Source organism: Lactuca saligna, chromosome 5, assembly GCF_052625555.1.
Source record: "Lactuca saligna cultivar CGN05327 chromosome 5, ASM5262555v1, whole genome shotgun sequence".
Classification (NCBI taxonomy): domain Eukaryota; kingdom Viridiplantae; phylum Streptophyta; class Magnoliopsida; order Asterales; family Asteraceae; genus Lactuca; species Lactuca saligna.
The window spans coordinates 278937481-278948931 of record NC_136421.1 but is presented as its reverse complement, the minus strand read 5'-3'; the positions used below and the strand labels follow the sequence as shown (position 1 = coordinate 278948931).

Sequence of the window (11451 nt, the reverse complement as noted above, 5' to 3'; positions counted from 1 at the left end):
CTTTTGGTCCTTGCAGTCAAAACTTTTATATTTTTTCATAAAAACATAAACAAAACGGTCCAAGGCAAAGCCCGGGCTTGTCATCCTTACACTTTCTACGTCTGTCATATTTATCGATTTGGAAACAATATTGAAAGCTTCTGACCCCACGCAGCGGGATAACCTTTCTAGTTATTATTAAGGAAATGAAAGTTAGGAACAGTACCTTACTAGGGTACTATTCCTTGAGTTGCTTGCTTCTACCTGGGTTACCTACTCAAATCCCTCCACCGCTTCAATAGCTCTTGAAGCTTCTCTCAGAAATATCATATTCTCTCCAAAATTCTGATTTTCGATCCTTCCGCCTATATCCTTCCACAATCTTCCTTTTATCCCTCTTCCAAATTCCACCGTCTCCCCAACCCTCTTCGAACGACAAGCCCACCGCTCTCAACCATGGACCGCTCTCCATCGTCCACCGCCGCTGATAGGCATATATGTTACTTTTTCCTCTGGTTTCTCTTTCCTCTCAGATACATCTCCACCGTTGTTGATAATCCAAAAGGTCTCAACATCACATATTTCGACCATCAATAGAATACAACGTCGGCTTACGATTGCATAAATCGACAACTTTTGCTTCTTTTGATCAATGATGTTCCTGGTTATATATTTGAGTATGGTTCGAAGAAACTGAAAAGCCTATTTTTCATCGTTCTCGGTGCTATAAACTCTCAGTCTCATGCACTCACTTCCTTTCTCTTTCTCTGTTTTCTTTATACCCATGGCATTTCTAATGGAATTCTATTAGAGTGTTTTTAGGTTTAGGCTTCGAATTGTGTGATTTTGTGTTTTTCTTTTTCGGTTTCGCTTTTGGAGTTGAGTAGGAGAAATCGATTGGATGATGATTCCAAATACATATTGTCATATCGATTTGATTGTGAGTATCTCACCTATAATTTTTGTTCTTTCTATTTTTGGCTATTGTTGTTTTTTTTTTCCTAAACAACACTTCTTACCTTCTGAAGCTCCGTTTGATACACTTCTATTAGTTTTCTGTTATTAACGCTTCTTGACTAGGGTAAATATGGAAAATCATGTGATATGTATGTTTATGCCCACAAAGTGTTTGAGGAAATCCTTTGTGTTGATGTGCCTGATTGTTAGTTTGTTGACTGTCTAATTCTAGAATATTGCATAAATTTTTTTAACTGAGGCTTAACTGTGTAACTTGAACTGTTTTATTGTAGTCTTACAATTCCATTCGTTCGAGACAACTGACGACACTCACGTTTTACTATGTTGAAGCATGAGGCTTTCCAATTTGTTTGTCTTCCCAAATAGATTCAGGTAACAATTTATTTCCAATTATTCTTCTAAAAAAGCAGTAATTTATGAAATTCTCATTCTGCAATCCAGAAAAATGTTAAAAAAGAGTTTGAAAATCTCTAAAAAGATTAGTACTTTAATTGCTTTGGCTATTAGCAGTTTTTTTCAAGGGAAATTAAAATAATCAAAAGGAGCTTTCTACAAAATACCTTAATATGTTAGAAGTTGTGTTTCTTAGTTAGCTAATTAGCATCGAAGTGGTAGAATGAATTGGTTATTATTTAGCTATATTAGCCAAAAACAAGCACCCATATACCAGATTATGTCATGTCTCTAATATGTCTTTTACCTTACAAAAAATTTATGCTTCATGTGAGAAATAATGTTTCAATTTTTATATTGGAAGGATTGGTAACAATTTTTTAAATACGAAAGTCATAACATGTGCACGTTCGACTGATTGAGTTCTCCTATATCTCAAAAAATCAGGGACCAATCGACGGTGTTGCCATTAAGCAAACTTCAAATCCATGGGTCACACTAACCGAAGGTAATTTCTTTCTTGAATAATTTTGATTCACCTATCAGTTTTAGAATTTATTTGTAGTGTAATTTGTGTTTTGTAATGTAATAATATTCTCAAACATAAGTTTTTAAATCAGTGTTATATAGAAAGTATTGAACTTCTACAAAGGGCACTAGGGAAGTTATGATCTTGTATTTGATGAAGTTTTAATATTTCATAAATCATATCTCCAACCAATTACTTCATTCGAATGAATAATAATAATAATAATAATAATAATAATAATAATAATAAAAATAATAATAATAATACATTAATTTTAAAACTATGCAGGAAATATTTTGAATTTCAATGTGGGGGAGTCTCCAAAATTCTCATTTCTTCTTTATCGCAGGATGTGGAGAAAATTGGGATTGATCCCAATAATGCTTCGCATTCTGGGATTGGGTAGAAGGGAGATACAGTGGTAAGAATAAGATAAGTCTTTTTGTTACAATAATTCATAAAGAAGGGCACAAAAAAATCCATTTTTTAAATGTTTTTATCAACATGATATGTGATTTTTCATTTTGATTAGTTTCAATTTGCAGTGATGTTGGAGTGTTACCTTTATCTCTCCAATATGGTTTTCCAGTTGTTGAAAAGTACAGTAACACATAGGGATGAGCATAGGCGGGTACCCGCCTCATTTGACGAGAACCGGAACCGGAATCGATGGTTCTTAGAAAGTTAGAACCGTAACCAGAACCGTTCTAGGCGGTTCTTGAATTTTTGGAACCAATCCTGGAACCGACGGTTCCGGTTCTAAGAGCGGATAACCCGATTACATTAACTTTGTTAACTTTAGTCGATAAAACCGCAACTTAGTTCGATCCAAATTGAATCAATTCGGACCAAAGAAGGACATAATCGGACTAATATATTCTAAACCGGTCTAAGTAACACACACATATTTATATGAAATACTAATATATATATATATATATATATATATATATATATATATATATATATATATATATATATATATATATATAAACTGGTTTCGGCGGGTAGCGGTTCCGAAAAAATGAGAATTGGAACCGGAATCGGAACCACTCAAGGCAGTTCCAGTTTCAGAACCGGCAGTTCCGAGGCGGTTTTTGTTCCAAAAGCGGGTACCCGGTTCCGATGCTCATCCTTAGTAACACATGAACTTCACCTTTCTATCAGTAAAATACATTACATTTTATGTTCACTTTTTATTATTATTATTATTATTATCATTATTATTATTATTATTATTATTATTAACAACACTTTTCCTTTAATTTATAGGTTTCTCAAAAGTGTTAGAAGCATTGATCAAGAATTTCAATCCGCTCCTTGTAACATCCCGAATTCAGGTGTGTCTCTTAAACCCTTCTCCTTTTCCCAAGTTGTCAAGATAAGCCCCTTAAATGAATTGTTAGGCTTGTGAGTACGCTGGGCGTACTGAAGGGTACGTTGCGCGTACTCGCGCGCTTAATTTTGGACGCGGACTCGTCTGGGTACGTTGGGTGTACCCATGGTTACGCTGGGCGTAACGAGCCCAGGTGTAAACCCTAACTTGGGGCTTGTGCACTATAAAAGGAATGTTATGGCCTTGACCTCAGCCCCATTTCAGAGAGTGAAACCCTAATAGAGAGTCCTCCTTCGTTTCTACCTAGTGTGTTGGTGTAATAAGCTTCAAAGTGTCAATTCTAGGTGGTGGAAGAGAAGACGAGGCCATTTTAGAGACTAGGAGTTGTGGGCAAGAGTAGATCCGAGCTTTTCAGAGGTTGGAGCTTCTTCCTGAGGTAAAAAGCTCAAATCTTGACTTGTCATTTATGTAGTGTGCTTCTTCGGCCAATTTCTAGGGTTTTTAGTCCCAAGATGGAGACTTTATGAGCAAATGGTCTCCATTGGCCTAAAACTATCATATTTCAGGACTATAACAGTTGTATGTTCATAAAAATGCAATCTTGGACGTGGATATTGAGCCATGCATGAGATCTAGACCTTTTGAGGAGGAAGGAAAAGTGTTAGAGGGTGTAGGGACCTTTACAGCCATGCAAACGCTTAAAGGTTCTGACTTTATGGGACAAGAGGTCTAGAAAGAGTCAAATTTGGAAGTTGAATGAGTGTCTTAACCGTTTAAGACCAAAAACCAAGAAAGGGCTGAAACTAAGACTTACGCAGGGCATAACTCTAAATGCGCAGCGTAAGGGGTTGAGACCCCGTTTGTGACTCGCCGGCGTACGCCCCGTGTACAGAGAAGGTACGCACCGCGTACTGCCTTCTGTGGACTTCCGTTGAATTTTAGGGTTTTGGTCAACCCTTGGAATTTTAGGGTCAGGGAGGGGTAAAATGGTCTTTTACCCTTCCGTGGAATTGTAGAGTGGATTTAATCTAGCCTTTGAGAGCCATTATTTATTTGAGAGTGCTGTTTTGTGTTTCGGCGGGGGCTAGATCAGTGTGTTCGAGTACGAGATTATCCGAGAAACCCGAGGTGAGTCTTCTCACTATACTTTACCTAGAGTGGTAATTAGAGTTATGTGACATAGTAACTTGTATGCTATTTATGTGATTGTGATGCACTGCATTATTTGTTTGTAATTAATGTTATGTATGTTTCCCTGTTTACAGAGTTAGAACCAGAGGGTTCATAGAGTTAGGACCAGAGGGTGCACGGAGTTATAGCCTCGAGTGGCTAATATGTGTTATATGTGGTATTTTGGGGAACTCACTAAGCATTTATGCTTACAGTGTTGTGTTATGTGTTTCAGGTACCAGTGAGGATCGCGGGAAGGCGTCGACATGATCAGTACACACACGAGGAGTTTTTATGTATTATGATCTTGGGTTGTATTTCTATGGTTGTTATATGATACAATGACATTTTTATAATATTTATGAATGAAAGTATGTTTTGGAAAATGTAAAAATTGTTTTGAAAATTTTGGGTGCTACAAGTTGGTATCAGAGCCTTGGTTTGAGGGATTCGGGTGCACCTTCAGGCGTATCTGAACTCAAACTGAGGATTTGAGAGATTTTCAAAATAAAATTCACAAAATATTCTCAAGAGTAAAAAGTTTTTTGAAAGAGCAGAGCAGAGTAGTGTGTACGATCAGCCAACACCCGAACGGTGATTTCCCAAAATACCCTTTACATTATGAGTTATGAGAAATGTTATGATATGATATGCATGCTAGAATAGGCTAGGTATTCTTATTAGGACTAGAGTGGCCTGATTTGTGATGCCTTAGGTTAGGGGTTTTTCTAGTAGATTCTTAAGAGCGAGTAGATAGCAACGAGGTGCTATGAGAGATCTGCTAGAGAGTAGACTATGCATAGTGAGAATAGAGTACTTGGGACTTAGGATCCTAGGAGGAGGACTTGGGATGAATACTGATGCGGTGTGGATGGTAGTATTGGGCCCGTACTACTAAAGACACCGGTGCAGTGCGCAGCCCCAAGTAAGAATCCTTGGGGTACCAGGGAACGAGTAGGGTCAAGTTATCGAGTGCGTGTATGTTCAAGCGAGTCTCTGATATGTTTTATGTTGTATTTCAAAGACATTATGGTTGGGACACGCCACAGACTGGGGACCAGCGGGGTGAGCGATGAGGAGCTCCGTCAGATGATCCATGAGGAGGTGGTCGCGGACATCCGTGCAGAGATTCCAGAGATGTGTGGGTCTATCAAGACCACTCTGATTGAGACTTTCGATGAGAAAAACGCGACGGTTACTGAGGCTGCAGCCGCTGCAGCTACCGTAGCTGTTGCTACTGCCAGACCTCGGGGTGGCGATTCGTTGCTGTTCCGGGAGTTCAACAACACAAAGCCACCAGAGTTTGACGAGATGCAGGATCCGATTGCTGCGATGAGATGGGTTTCTGATATTGAGGGATGCTACTATACGTGTTCATGTCCAGAGCATCTGAAAGTCCGGTTCACGCTGAACCAGCTTCGCTTGGGAGCGAAGGACTGGTGGAAGTTTGTGACGGTGCACTTTTCGTCTGCTCAGCTTTCCGCGGTGACCTAGGAGAGGCTCACCGCTATGTTTTGTGATGAGTACGTTCCCCTGGTGGAGAGGGAATGATTGGCCCAGGAGTTTCTAACCCTCAAGTAGGGTACTGAGTCTGTTACTGTGATCACCAGGATGTTCCATGAGAGGGTGATGTTCTGCCCTGAGCATATGTCTACCGAGCAGTTACGTATGAGTCGGTATTTGAGTATTATGAGAAGAGACATACGAGAGTTCGTGTCGAACTCGTCATACCGAACATTTTCCTAGCTTTAGGAAATTGCTCGAAAGAGGGAGATAAAGTTGGAGACTCAGGTTAGGGAGGAGTCGGAGTCTTAGGGGAGGGATCGGCAACCGGCTCAGTCCCAGCCAGCAGCCAAGCGAGCCAAGCCCGCCGATTCGAGATCAGGGAACCAGAAGGGCCGTACTTGTGGCAAGTGCGACAAGGGTCATGTGGGAGTGTGTGGAGTAGGGTCTTGCTACAAGTGTGGCAAGAAGGGGCATAAGGCTAAGGATTGCCTCAAAGGATTTGCAGTCCGTTTTCACTGCAACCAGACCGAACACCGAAGGCCGAGTGTCCGTAGCTGTAGGGATCTACCCATGATGCTGTTCGAGCTACCAAGAGCTGGCCGATGAAGGCCGAGGCACCGAAATCACGAGGGAGAGCTGTTAGTTGACACGGAGGAGGTCGGCACGGCGCCCGATGTCGTGGCTGGTATGTATTTTTTTCTCGTATTTTCTATGATGTTTATGATATGGTGTTTATATTATGTTATGTCAAGGTACTTTCCTTGTGTGTTCTATGCCAACTTTGGTGTTATTTAACTCGGGTGCGAGTCGTTCTTTTGTATCGTTAGCCTTTAGTCAGCACATTAGTATCCGTCGAGAGGCATTGAGTCGACCTTTGCGAGTTTCCATAGCTGACGATAGAGCAGTGTATGCCACGAATGTGATTTGAGGATGTGTACTCGAGATCTTCGGCGTTGAGTTTCCAATTGATTTGGTCCCAATTGCTATGGGTGATGTCTGTGTCATTATGGGCATGAACTGGTTGAGTAGATTTGGAGCGGTTATAGATTGTGAGCGACAGTTGGTGACCATACGAGACCCTAGTGGAGGAGTTCTTATGGTTTATGGCGAGGATACCCGTCCTGGGTCAGCATTTTGTTCAGCAGCAAGAAGGAGGCAGAGTCTACAGCAGGGCTGTAGTTGGTTTATGGCTTATGTGGTGGATACGAGATGTGACATCCCCAAAAATCACGGCCAGAAAATACCGATTTTGTTTATGCTTTATAAAAATCAGAGTACTTCATTTTATAAAAAGGTTGCGGAATTTGTTCCCAGAAAAACATGGTAAATACGTTATTAAAACATTTTCGAAGAAACGTATTTATTTCATTTTAAAACGTTTGGGATGTCATCGTTAATACAGGAACATAAGCATAAACAGAACTTACAATTATTCACACTAGTGGTCTACATCTCTTTAAATCTCTCAGTGTAATGTCACTTCATATCAACACCTGTGATATAAATAAACTGAGTGGGTCAGGTTGGGAAACCTGGTGAGCACATAGGGATTTCAATCCCACAATGTTATACCATATATATAGTTTAAAATTCACAAAATATACAATTTCAGCATACATATATATAAACAACTCTTATCCCACCCCGTCGATCCTCGCAACGAGGCTATCCATACTCTCAGACCTAAGATTAGTCGTTTTACCTACTCCATACTCTCGGATCAGAAATGAACGAATTTACCAAATCCATACTCTCGGACTAGGGACGAATGACTAATCCATACTCTCGGATTAAAGATGAATGATTATGCCTAATCCATACTCTCGGACTAGGGACAATAGCTAATCCATACTCTCGGATTAACGACGAATGATTATGCCTAATCCATATTCTCGGACTAGGGACAATGACTATGTCTAATCCATACTCCCGGATAAGTGACATATACTAACTTCTATTCTCTGAGTTTAACTCACTTGTACTCGTAAGAATATACTACCCAATATTCCTTATATTTACTTTAGGTCTACTCTTTATCCTAAATTATCAAATATAATCAGGTATGTTCTTTAACATATAATTTCAAGCAACATCACTTAACTCGCACATAAACATATAATTAATACTTCAATCAATACTTGTATTAAAATCATGTTCATGAAAGGGACTATGCACTCACCTGAGAAGGTGGTGACTGGGTACTCGGACATCGCTTCGTTTACTTTAAAATAATTTCCTTCGACGAAACCTAGTATTATCACCAATAGATTTTAGTCTATTATTCGCCGAGACTAATTAATAGTCTAGATATTATTACTATTATATAAGCGTTAAAAAAATACTTATATAACCCATAATAATAGCCCAAGTATTTATTATATGTTCTTAATAACGTTAATATAATTAAATAAAAACTATATTAAAAATAGCGTAGGCGTAGCTCACTTACAGCGGGTTTTATAGAAAACCAGGCTTTGCTTGGAGCAGCGTTTTCGAGCCGAAAAGCTCTTCTTCTCGGAGCCGTCAAGCACTCCAGGGCTTCCGCCTCGTGCTAGGGAGGTTCCCTAGGCTTTCCGGGGGATTTCGGGGCTAGAGAGAGGTTCTAGAGAGAGAGAGTAAAGAGAAGAAAGAATGGGAAAGGTGTGAAGAAAATGAGGGTGGGAGAGGTGGTATTTATAGGGTGAAAATGGTTGAACTTGGTGCCACATGTCACCATCTAGTGGCAAGACTTGGGGAGAAAGCAATGGCCAAGATTGTGCCACATCACCCATTTTCGCACAACACACTTCCGACTTCTAAAATCCGTAACTTTCACATACGACCTCCGTTTTTGACGTTCTTTATATCCAAGCGTAGGTAAAAATAATATCTACAACTTTCATTTTGACTCCATCGGCTAATTCTTGACCGATCTTAAATTTAACAGTACGAGGCGTTTAGACTGTTAAATGACCGCGAAGAATTCGTAACTCCTTCATACGGACTCCGTTTTCGTCTGTCTTTTTACCGTTGAGTTCCTATTAATGAGATCTTCAACTCTCATTTATTTCACGTAAGCCAAAAACCGCTCGAACTAAAATTCGAGTTTCGGGCTGTACACTGCTAGGCCGAATCTTAGAAAAATCATAACTTCCTCATACGAAGTCAGATTTGGGCGTTCTTTTTATCGACGCTCTTAGTTTAACATATTCTACGACTTTTGTTTAGATTGCTAAGGCTAAAAAGTCTTCTATCGTAAATTCACTATTTACGTCTTCCGGTGCCGTGCCGGTTTTGCCGTAAAACTTCGGCGGGCCATAACTTCTTCGTTATAACTCGGATTTCGGCGTTCTTTATATGTACGGAAACCTTGTCACATATTCTAAAATTTGGTTAAGACTATTCATTCTAAATAATCTTTTGTCGAAAATTCATTATTGACCCATATTGCCTCTAAATTGACTAGCCTAGATCTGCGGGCGTTACAATTATCTCCCCCTTAGGATGATTACGTCCCGGAATCATCAACGAAACAAGGATCGTATAATGACTCCATACGTCATCTCTTCATCCTAGGTAATAATTATAACTTCTTTATTCCTTCAAGTCTATCTCGTAGACTTATTGACTGTAAGCAGTACTTGATCGTGCACCTGCTCTCTACCTCATATTAGACTCCAAATTATGACCTATCATCATGTGATGTACGTTTAGACTCAGGTCTCTTAAATTCTAAAATAGACTAAGCCTTCCTTCATGTTCTAATGTGATATAATCATACTTTAACATGTAGCATTTCTAGCTACCAACGAGCGCGATACTTCTATTGATCGCTTTGATTTTTAATTGTTTGGTTTAAGTCGGACGCTATATCAAACTTGGTTCTCTGAACCACGTAACCTACTCATCGTAGTCGGACTCAAGGTGATATGACCACTAGGGTCGGGATAACAACAATCTTCTTAGTCATTACCGAAACAATGGTAACGGCATACTTGAATAAAACGAAATCATTTACTGGCTTCTTGGTAACCTTGTGACTTTCCCTGATCCAAGTGTGAGTCCTGTGCTTCCGGTAGTATAGGCCTCTACTACCATTCACACCTACTCATACTCGTCCCAAGTATTGTCCCGCAGTTTTTCCAAGTCACCATACAAGAAAACCATACAACAACTTAACACATCAGATAACAAAACAAAGGTTTTATATTATTTCTTGAAACTGTTACATAGGTGTTCAAGTTCACCCTAGACTATGCCTCTAACGGGCTACATCGTGAGGTACTATCTACACGATTACTCCATAACTCGATCCTCGGATGTCAAGCCTTCACTCTTGAATCCTTGCATTGTCATCTGCTTCGTCAAGGATCATTTGAAATGCTCTCGCCTTTGGCTTTGGTGGCACATTTGGCTTTGTAGCCCCTTCTCTCTTTGGGCAGTCTTGTTTGAAGTGTCCTTCTTCTCCACACTTAAAGCAGACTTCTCTCTTGGTTGTGCATTCGCTGGCGTAATGACCAGTCTTCCCACATTTAAAGCATGTCGTACATTTAGAGCATTTCCCGATGTGCTTCTTTCTACACTTGTCACACCATTGCGTTCCTTCTTCAAACTTCGAGAATTTTCTCTTCTCGCTGGACCTTGAAGATCCTTCAAACTTTCTCTTCTCGCCAACCTCCATCTTGCTGGAGGCTCTTCCCTTGATCATATCTTCGACAGACTTGGCAGCCCAGATAGCTGCCTCTAGAGTAGGTGCTTGACGCACTGGCACCGCGTACTCCCATGGAAGTCCTTTTGCGTACTTGTCGATTTTCGTCAGCTCATCCGGAACAAGACGCAAGGCGAACTCCATCTTCTCTGTGAAGTTGTTGGTGTATTCATCGATTGACATGCTTCCCTTCTTCAGGGTTAGAAACTGGTTCTCTAGCTCAAGCAGGTTTTGAGCTGAGCAGTACTTTCGTTTGAATTGCACCAGAAATTCTGCCCATGTCAGTTGCAGAGGTTCATTAGGGCTCAGAGTCTTCCCCAAGGTATTCCACCAACGTACAGCGCCTCCTCGAAACTGACGCACTGCAAATGTGGTCTGTAGCTTCCCTCTACAACCGCATGTCATGAAGGCTAACTCCATCTCCGAGATCCAATCCATGACCCCGATCGGATCCTCCTTTCCAGTGAAAGTCGGTGGCTTGCAAGTCAGAAAATCCTTGTACTTGCATCCATTCCTCTCGACCTCGTCATCTTGGTTGTTTTGTCGAACTATTGGTGGGTTGACTTGACCAACAGTCCCACTGTAGTTTCCTTCCTCAGTCTGCCCTTCGTTCAACTCGGGCTGTTCGATCTGAATAGTGGCTTCCTCACGATTTTGCTGGAGCAAACGTCTAGTTTCCTCCATTTGACGATCCAACATCGCTTGGATCATCGCTTGCACTCCGACCATTGTGACTGGCTCAGCGGCGGCTTCCATCACCGGTATTTGCTCAATCACTGGGAGTTGGTTTCTGTTCCCATTTGCATTCACGTTTCCGCTACGGGTTCTTGCCATCTTGATCTATACACCGAATAAGGTGAATCTAGATCTTTA

The 11451-nt window shown here is 40.6% G+C and overlaps 1 long non-coding RNA gene across 8 annotated transcripts; it reads left to right on the top strand.

Annotated features, from left to right (window-relative positions):
- Positions 1–238: 238 nt before the first annotated feature.
- On the top strand, positions 239–4771 carry LOC145047975 (uncharacterized). Of its 8 annotated transcripts, none has more exons than XR_013682607.1 (7): positions 244–919; positions 1230–1329; positions 1798–1858; positions 2229–2300; positions 3152–3219; positions 3560–3651; positions 4309–4771. It is a non-coding gene; the product is annotated as an uncharacterized LOC145047975 (long non-coding RNA). The 8 variants fall into 8 exon arrangements; XR_013682605.1 differs by having other exon boundaries at positions 4304–4771; XR_013682606.1 differs by having other exon boundaries at positions 239–544; positions 2168–2300; positions 3560–4771.
- The last annotated feature ends 6680 nt before the right edge of the window (positions 4772–11451 follow it).